This window comes from Eptatretus burgeri, chromosome 2, assembly GCF_056783735.1.
Source record: "Eptatretus burgeri isolate ZD-2024b chromosome 2, Ebu_testis_v1, whole genome shotgun sequence".
Taxonomy (NCBI): domain Eukaryota; kingdom Metazoa; phylum Chordata; class Myxini; order Myxiniformes; family Myxinidae; genus Eptatretus; species Eptatretus burgeri.
This window is the reverse complement of record NC_140962.1, coordinates 41,045,760-41,055,278: the sequence shown is the minus strand read 5'-3', so window position 1 is coordinate 41,055,278 and position 9,519 is coordinate 41,045,760. Positions and strand designations below refer to the sequence as shown.

Below are 9,519 nucleotides of genomic sequence, written 5' to 3'. Positions count from 1 at the left end.
TTGCTGGGACAAACCACCTGCAGTGTTTTTCTTCAACACCAACCTTTCTTGTTAACCCGTAAGTAATTAACATTTTCTGACTTTGCAGCAAAGAGGAACTCAAACCCTCATGCACGCGCATTAACGTACCGGCAGAAAGCCGAATTGATTCTCTTCTTGAGGATTCTCTTCTTGTTCTTCCATCTATCCCTCAATGCTCTCTGTAATGAAACTGATGTTGTGTAGCACGTTACAATCAATACAAATGCAAAGGAATTTTACTTCTATAAGTCAACTATTATGAACATTTCACACACACACACACACACACACACACACACACACACACACACACACACACACACACACACACACACACACACACACACACACACACAGTTCAAGGCAGATTGATCAAAACTCCTGTGGTCTAATAATGATGCAGAACAAAAAACGTGATTCCTTTTAAAATGACGTCAAAAGTTTATATGAAACCATTTTTGAAAAAAAGTTTTTAAAAATCTGTCTGAAGAGATTCATTTTTGTTAATTGTTTAACATCAGGCCATAGCACTGTGTACTCATCACGCTTGTGTATAACATTATTTATTTACGTTTAATAAACGCAATCAGCAGAAGGTCACATGTTTGGGGTGGTCGAGGATATAATGATTGACCTGATATAGAAACCCTAAATCGTGACATTTAACAGATGTTTCCACCCTTTTGACACAACACGAATGATGATAAAATGTTCCGATAACTCGATGCATAATGTACATTCAGGACATATATCAAGATCCTGTTTCCAAATCATATGTGGCAAACATAAACACATTTGTGTGTACAATACCAGAGAGTTCAGAGTGCACGATAACCCATGCAGTGTGGCTTAAATTTCACTTAAATTTAAAGAAAATAATAATGATTTTAATGATGTTATTTTTTTAATCCGAAAGTTTCGTGACATTGAAGTCGTCCAAAAGGAGCAAAAGCTATCCTGAACACCACCTTATACTCCACCCCATTAAACCTTTATTTAAATTGAAGTACTACAAAACTGGAGGTTTTTGTTGGTATTAAGAAGGCGATTTGTCATTCACAGTCTTCAAGTTTGAAACTCGATTTCAATCAAATAAAGATAGTAAAAGTAAAATAAATAAATAAATTCTAGGTTTTACCACCATTTTCCGCAGCGTCTGTTACGTCACCAATCACATTACATTAGTTATTTGTGCCTATTTTATGTGTCCATTATGACATCATTACAAACAGGAGATTTCCTGTTTGGAATGATTTTCAATTTTGTTAGACTGCATCTGTCCACCGTTTTCTGTCCACCGTTTTCACAGGTGGACAGAGTAAAAATATTGTTGTCCGACTCTCTGTGCATGTACGATCGGGATGAATTCTGAGCCAAGATGCGGTAAAATGAAAGAGTTGTCTTCCTATTCATTTTCCGATTCGTGTTCAAAATCTCACATTCAATTTAAATAAGTTGTTTCTTGATCATAAACTGATAAGACAGACAGACAGCACCCCCACAATTTTGGGGTTTTACCCATTTGTTCAGTTCAGCCTGTCTGTCTGTCAGCAGGGTAACTCAATTTTTTGGGATGGATTCAGACAAAATTTGATGGACAGATTGGGAATGTAATGAGGACGAATTGATGAGATTTTGGTGAAGATCCAGAGGAAGATCTGGACACGACAATTTTTTACGTGGTTCTTCACCATTCAGAGATAAGACCAAAAATGATACATAGTATGATATTTCAAAACATTGTGGACTGATTATAACAAAACTTGTAGATGAGTTAGGTAGCTGACAACAACAAGCCGATTAGATTTTAGTTCCGGTCCCAGATGCGGATCCAGCCTATCAGTGGGATACAAAATGTAAACTGTTCAGCCTGTAAGTGGTGTGTGCTCCATTGAGTGCCGTTCAACTTTCTCCACTCACGTCCCATTTGTGTTGGAATTGAAAACATTGTTTGAGGGGAGGTTGAGGAGTACATGGTGAACGACGTCGCTAATGGGTGGAGTGTCAATTCCTGTGGGCAGAGATTTAACTGACTGCATGTGGTGTGTGTGTTTGTGTGTGTGTGTGTGTGTGTGTGTGTGTGTGTGTGTGTGTGTGTGTGTGTGTGTGTGTGTGTGTGTGTGTGTGTGTGTGTGTGTGAGAGAGAGATTGTGTGTGCACCTTTGAGCAGTGGATAAGCACGTGGTTCACTGCTTGGCTTGCGGTACAAGCAGTTGGTGATCTGAAGATCTCCACGGTCGAAGGGAAAAGGTAACGGAAAAGGTCGCTGAGACGAGGCATTGGCTGGAACGTTTTCTGGTAAACATGATGTCAAGGAATGAGAAAAGCAAGAACAGATAGAGAACATTGTTCATTACAAAGTTTAAGGCTCAGAGAAGTGAGATAAAGGAGAGAGTGAGCAGTGCTCGGGTCGGGGTGCACCGACAAATAGTTGACCTGCGTTTTACAACACAACCAAAGGTATGATGGTTGTATCGATAAAGATTCCTTGAACATCTTACTTTGAGAGATGGTCATGAAGGGGGAACAAATCGGGGATCGACTATGGCTCTGGGGGAATTGGGGAAGAAGGTGGGTGATGGACGGGGGTGGTGGTGTTTACAGGGACTTTGAGGAGTGAATGTATGGGATTGAGAATATGATTAATTTATTTAATTTAAATTAAATATCTCTTGGCTTCACTTTGAACCTTTGTGAAGTTGTATTTATTAAATCTACAAGAGTAGAAAACCTTGGTGTTGAACAAACACAACACTACAACGTTTTAATGTTCACAACCTAAACTCTTCATTGTGATGGTTTGATGTATTTAAACTACAAGAGTATTTTTTGAGTAATGAGTGATATTGGATACACTGATAGTTTAAATCTCAAATGGTGGTGATAACATGACGACTGTTTGGCTTGATACAGATAACCAGTGAACAGCGTTAACGATATTGTTCATGCTTTTCAACACAAGTTTGAACTTTTCACCGATCATTCACCTTTGATTGTATTTATATTCCTGTGTGTGGCGATCAACTTACTGAAGATCCTCGTGTTCCTGTAATATTGAATGAAAACCCAAAGTAACTCGGATCTTTTTGGGTCACTCTGCTTGCAGGTACCTTCGGCAGATTTAACAATCCTTGTTTCTTTTGAACAACAATCTCTACGGAATCCAACACCTTGTTCATCATATTTCATCACACACCTGTTACTTTGGAAATCCCGTAAAACCATCAAATACATAGTTTTTAACAATTAATCACAACGCGTGACCCTTCTGATCCTGCACTTTTGTCATTTTGGGATTAAAATAGAATCCCCAAAACTCTTGATCAAATCATGAATTAACCTAAAAAGTTGTTTTATTGATAATTTAATTACTCACAATCAAAGTTGTTTATCAATTCCTTTATCTCTTTATCAAAGTAAACTCTTTGTCTCTATTTCTCTCGGAAACTTCCACCGTTTTCACAGAAACATCAATCAATCCACTCGACTGTACTTTACATCGACATGAGATCATTAATGTTTGCATTGTGATGCATTTTTATTAGTTGAGATAAATACACAAAAGATCCAGAAACAATAGATATGCAAATAATACATTTGCAAGGATATGGTGGAGAGAGAAACAGGTGTCTTTTGTCTTTGTCTGCATGACACCTGTCTTTTGTTCCGATTGTCATGTATTTATTTCATTGAACGAATGTTCTATTTTCCACATGAATCGTGTCCTATTTTGTTATTTCCACATCTATTATTTAAAATTTACATCGAATTGAAGTACTATGGACAGAACACAAATATTTCCTCTTTTGAATGATACAAATTGAGTTGTGCGTTGTGATGACCGAAGATGGGATGAACATTGGAATTTACTTGTTATGTGAGCAACAGTATACATTTACCTTGTTTGAACAAACCACCTGCAATGTTTTTCCTCACCATGACCTTTCTTGTAAAGTTGTTAAAATTTTCTGACTTTGCAACAAAGAGGAACTCAAACCCTCACACACGTGCATTAAGGTTCTGGCAGAAAGCCGAACCATCAATACAAAGTAATTTTATTCATACAAGTAAACTATTTTGGACATGTCACACACACACACACACACACACACACACACACACACACACACACACACACACACACACACACACACACACACACACACACACACACACACACACACACACACACACACACACACACTTCAAGACAGGTTGATAAAAAAAAAACGTTGTGGCCTCATAAAGATGCAGAAAAAAAAACGAGATTCCTTTTAAAATGGTCAGAAGTTTATTTGAAAAAAGTTTTCAAAAATCTGTCTGAAGAGATTCGCTTTTGTTACTTCTCTCACATCAGGCCATAGCATTGAAAACTCATCTCCTCTTGTGTATAACTTTATTTCTTTAAGTTTAATAAATACAATCATCAGAAGCCCACGTATTTGGGCTGGTCGACGATACGACGATTGACCTGATACAAAAACCCTAAATCGTGACATTTAACAGATGTTTCCACCCTTTTGACACAACGCGAATGATGATAAAATGTTCTGATAACTCGATGCATAATGTACATACAGGACACATATGTCAAGATCCTTTTGTCAAATCATTTGTGATAATCATAAACACATTTACTGACACATTACCATAACTCATGACAACATCCTCCATAATTTGGGGTTTTTACCCATGGATTTGTTCAGTTCAGTTTATAAAATGTGCTGGTGTTTTCACCCCTGTCTATTTGTCTGGTTGGGAGCAGTGATTCTTCACCGTTGGGAGAGAGGGCCAAAAATGATACATATCAGAATATGTCAAAAAGTTTGGGCAGATAAAAATGAAACCTGGTGGTCAGGTTGGGTATGTGACAAAGACGAATTGATTCAGTTTTGGTGAAGATCCTCAACTGGATCCGGATCCGATAACTTTTTAATTTTTCAAGTGATTCATCAACATTAAGAGATGGGGGCAAAAACAATACACAGCATGATATAATAATACACCCGAGCGGGTTTGACGGTCAGCTCAGTACGATCTAGAATGGAAACTGGATATTATAAACAGGGCCAGACGACAGAGGTAATGAGAAACTAGTTGGTCAAATTAAATCTTCTGAATAATCCCTATGAAACCCATTATGCATTATAGCCGACTGAGGCTTCCTCATAGGCCATTCGACCAATCGATCATTTTGCACTTGATGACCCTGAAACCTTGACCCCGAGGCGAAAATGCGAAAAAGGGCTCAGACGATCTATAGAGAGCAACTAGTGTTATCATCGTGTCAAGTTAGAACTCAATCGGCCGAGACATCTCGGAGGAGATCGAAAAATAAAAATTGTTGACAGACGGATGGACGGACAGACAGACAGATGGTCGGACCTGAGGACATCGAATGGTTTTATTAGGTCAGCTCGCTGACATAAAAACGATACACTAACAGCTCACTCAGTTGCAGATGGATTATGATAAAATTTGATGGATATTAATTTTATTGGTGGGATACAAAAGATAAACTCTTCAGCCTGGAGGAGGTATGTACTCTTCCGAGTGCCGTTCCAGAATATACTCTTCTATGGATCAAACGCAACTTAAGAGAAACATACAACGTATTACAAGAACAGTGGAGGAACCTGAATAAAAGCATGCTTGTAAAATTTCAGGTCCCGATGACAATCGATTGTGATTGAAGAAAGGAGAAACAGAAATAAAGAAATATTGTGCTCATTAAGATACCTTTGTATAATTTAATATATAAAAGCTCGGTTTTCTGCGTGCCTGCATGCATCCGTCTGTCCGTCATCGTGGGTGATTCCAGTTAGAACTAGAAGGGCACTCGGTAGAGCGCATACCTCCGCCATGTAATACCTGATCCAGCAGAACGTATCGGGCCCAATACATTTTTAAAATATCATGCTATACAGTACTATATCGTTTTTGGCCCTAATCTCTCAATGGTGAAGAATCACTTTAAAAATTAAATAATTATTGTACCCAGATCCGGATTCGGATCTTCACCAAAATCGAATCAATTCGTCCTTTTAACACACCCAACGTGTCCACCAAGTTTCATCCGAATCCGTTCACAACTTTTTGAGATATCCTCTACACAAACAGATAAACAAACAGAAAGGGGTGAAAACATAAGCTCCTTCACCTTCGGTGGCGGAGGTAATAATAAGGAGGTGACACAGAGAAGCTAAACAAAGGAAGGCAAATGGGGGCAGGGGTATAAGAGGATGAATCAGCCAGTCTGTAATACAGTAAATTACATTATCATCACAATACCACTCAATACTCATTGATTACCACTGATCACTACATCAGTTTGTTTTACACTTCTCTCAAAATAAACTTTTGAGATTGTGCTCCAAGCTTTTAACACTGATAGTTCACCTCGGGCTCAATTTAAAGTGAATTCCATAACTTCAGTCTTGTATAAATAATAGTTTTGTTTGTAAAGGATGTTCTTGTTTGTTGTAAATGGTTCATATTAGCTTGGCTTGTTTGGTGACTTTGAATGACTTCATTTTAAACAAAAATTTTGAGCAAGTTTTTGGGGTTTCACATTTCGATTCAGCTGGAACATGAGTAACCCGAAATGGAAAATGTTCTTCTATGTTCAGATCTGACATTCCGACATCACATTGTGAAACAATCTAAAATTCTGAGGGTGTTCACTATGTTTGTAAGTTTCTTCTTCTTCCTCTTCTTTTCATCGTTTATGGCATCCTAAAATGACAGCCCGTTACCAGGGTGCACCACCCCCTTTGTAACTTTGAATACAGTAAACGGTTCAAGGTCATGGATTTATTCCTCAAACAAAGCGGTCTTCACACAACCCTTTGCAAACACTTTCACACATTGTATCACTTGGGATGGGGTTTCCTGATATGAATGAAATTAAATGGAGATCTCGATCAGCACAGACCTGGTGTTGGCTGGACGGTTGAGGTGCTTTGTTTGAGATCTGCAGGTCTTGAGTTCAAGCCTGGTGAGCATTGAATTAACACCAGGTTGGGTTCACTCAGCCTGTCATCCTTCCAAGGTTGGCAAAATGAGTACCATTGTGTTGATAACCAGGGGCACTGCATCAGTGGCACAGCACCACCCCAGAAAATGAAACAGGCTACATATAAATACATCAGCACATCACATCTCATTCCCTGACAGTTCATTACCTGCTCTTGTTTGATCAAACATATTTCACAAGAAACCTCTTCGATAATCTTATTCAATAAAGAAAAACAAACGTTTAAAAATGGCTTTCCAATAAAATAACATGAATGCATTAAAACACTTTTATCATCACCAATATCTCATTAATATTGATTCATCAGAATAATTTTTCATCCTTCCATATCGGTTGAAATATTATTATTAAAACTATAATTGTGTTTAAAGAGAGTTACACTAATTACACTCAGTACATTTAACCAATTTAATCCATCGAGTTAATTGTGGAGTCCAAGATTGAAACACATTCATGATTTGTGTAAATTCCAGATCACGTGACCCTTTGTGTGTTTTAGTTCGTTTGTGGTTTAAAGTAAACTCAGAGTTCCAAGTTCCTCTGAGATGTAATCTTGACTTATTTGTTCTGTTGTTGTTTTTTTACCATTTTGTGATCTCGGGACCATTTGCCCATTTTCAAAACGAACAATCCCTTTTATTTGAATTCATAATTTCTCCTTTTTTTGGGCTGATTACTTCACACAGGCCCTTCATGTGTAAATATTTAAAGTGGAAGTTCTTAGTTGGGATCATCATGGATATTAATCCTGCATAAACTTCATTGTGGAAATGTACTGAGTCCTGTCGGCTCTCAGCGTTTGTTTCGGGCACGATGGGACGGACGTGTGCTCACTGTGGATGTATTACTATGTGATACGATGTCCCACCAGAAATATGACAGGATAATAATAACAACAATAATAATCATATAGTTATTTTTACCACTTTATAATGTCCAATGATTAATGTATTGAAATCTTATTTTTCCATCTCTCGTTATTTTACTCCAGAGCCAACGTACCTGAAATCCCAAGGAAGCACGTGATTGTGACGAAACTTTACAGAGGAGGAAACCAGGAAACGAACCGACACACGTCATAACCGTTTGGGCCATGGGAAAAATGACGTCACAAGGTGGTGCTCCAGCGAACATTCCGACAGTGGTGTCTCCGCTCGTCTTCATCATCATTCTTATCTCTCAGGCTTCAAGTTCTCATGCCTGTCCTCATCAATGTAGCTGTCGAAATGATATCGTGGACTGCCGGAGTTTAGGTTTGAGGAGTGTTCCAAGCCACTTTCCTGAGGGCACAAAAACACTTCGTTTATATTCCAACAAGCTGAGCAGCATCCACCACAAGGCGTTTCACGGTCTGAGCACAGGGAGGTTGTTGGAGAGATAAGGGACGTGGGGAGAGGTATCCATGTGATGTGGATGGTGTTTTGAACAAGGGGACACGTTTCATAAAAGGACACAAAATATCGCTGATCCAGACAATGTGAAGTGTGCGCGTTCACGTGGCATTGTCAGTAAAATAACTGAGAACTCCATCTCTGGCTGTTCATCCAGAACTATACTCGAAACTCCCATCACGTCTACCAATCTCTTCACAACCACCATCACGTCTACCAATTCCTTCACAACCACCATCACGTCTAACAATCTCTTCACAACCACTATCATGTCTAACAATCCTAACGAAGTCATGACGATGGAAAGCCCAACCAGGTTTCTGAACACAAGCATACAAGTGCAGTTGGAGAGAGCCACGTCCAGTCCAGAAGTTTCCAAGATGTCGTGCCTGCTCATTGTGGTCCAGCGGATCCTCCTCTCGATCGCTCACTTGCTCGCAGCCATTCCTCTTCTATACCTTCTGGCCATTGTTCGGAAGAACACGATCCCCGGGTCACGTTAAGGTGTTCACTTCATGATAGGAAATAAGGATCCAAACAGTACAATTGTGTTTGTTTCCATGTAAAACATGTCCAGCTTGTGTTCTACTTTCATAACTGATATGCGATGTTGGCTAAAATCACATATTTTACAGTTTCATTCCAGAATTCATCTGATATCTTATATTCTAACAATTCAAACAAATAACACTGTATATCTTTCCTGGAGTTTGTTCCAGGGTGAAGTGATAATGATTAATTATTCCTTGAATCATGTAACATCAATAAATTTATCTTCTAATAAAGTCATCAAGTGTATGATCATATCGATTTTTAATTATCAATAATGTTATGATGTGATGTTTTTTTACATATATATATATATAGAAATACACAGTCAAGGCTCATGGAAGAGCAAGAACACGGATCGGATCAGGACACACCATAACAAAGGGATCAGTGGAGAGAGAGAGAATAGTTGGGAGGATGGGTGGGGGAGGAACAGTAGGGCAGAGGGAGAAAATAGATGGAGGCGGACAACAAGGGATGCGGGTAACGATGAGGGAAAGGGCAGAACGCAAGGGATGGTCA

At 38.8% G+C, this 9,519-nt stretch overlaps 1 long non-coding RNA gene across 1 annotated transcript; it reads left to right on the top strand.

Annotated features, from left to right (window-relative positions):
* Positions 1–2,325: 2,325 nt before the first annotated feature.
* LOC147031882 (uncharacterized) lies at positions 2,326–9,246 on the top strand. The gene is made up of 2 exons (XR_015054765.1): positions 2,326–2,481; positions 8,049–9,246. It is a non-coding gene; the product is annotated as an uncharacterized LOC147031882 (long non-coding RNA).
* Positions 9,247–9,519: the final 273 nt, after the last annotated feature.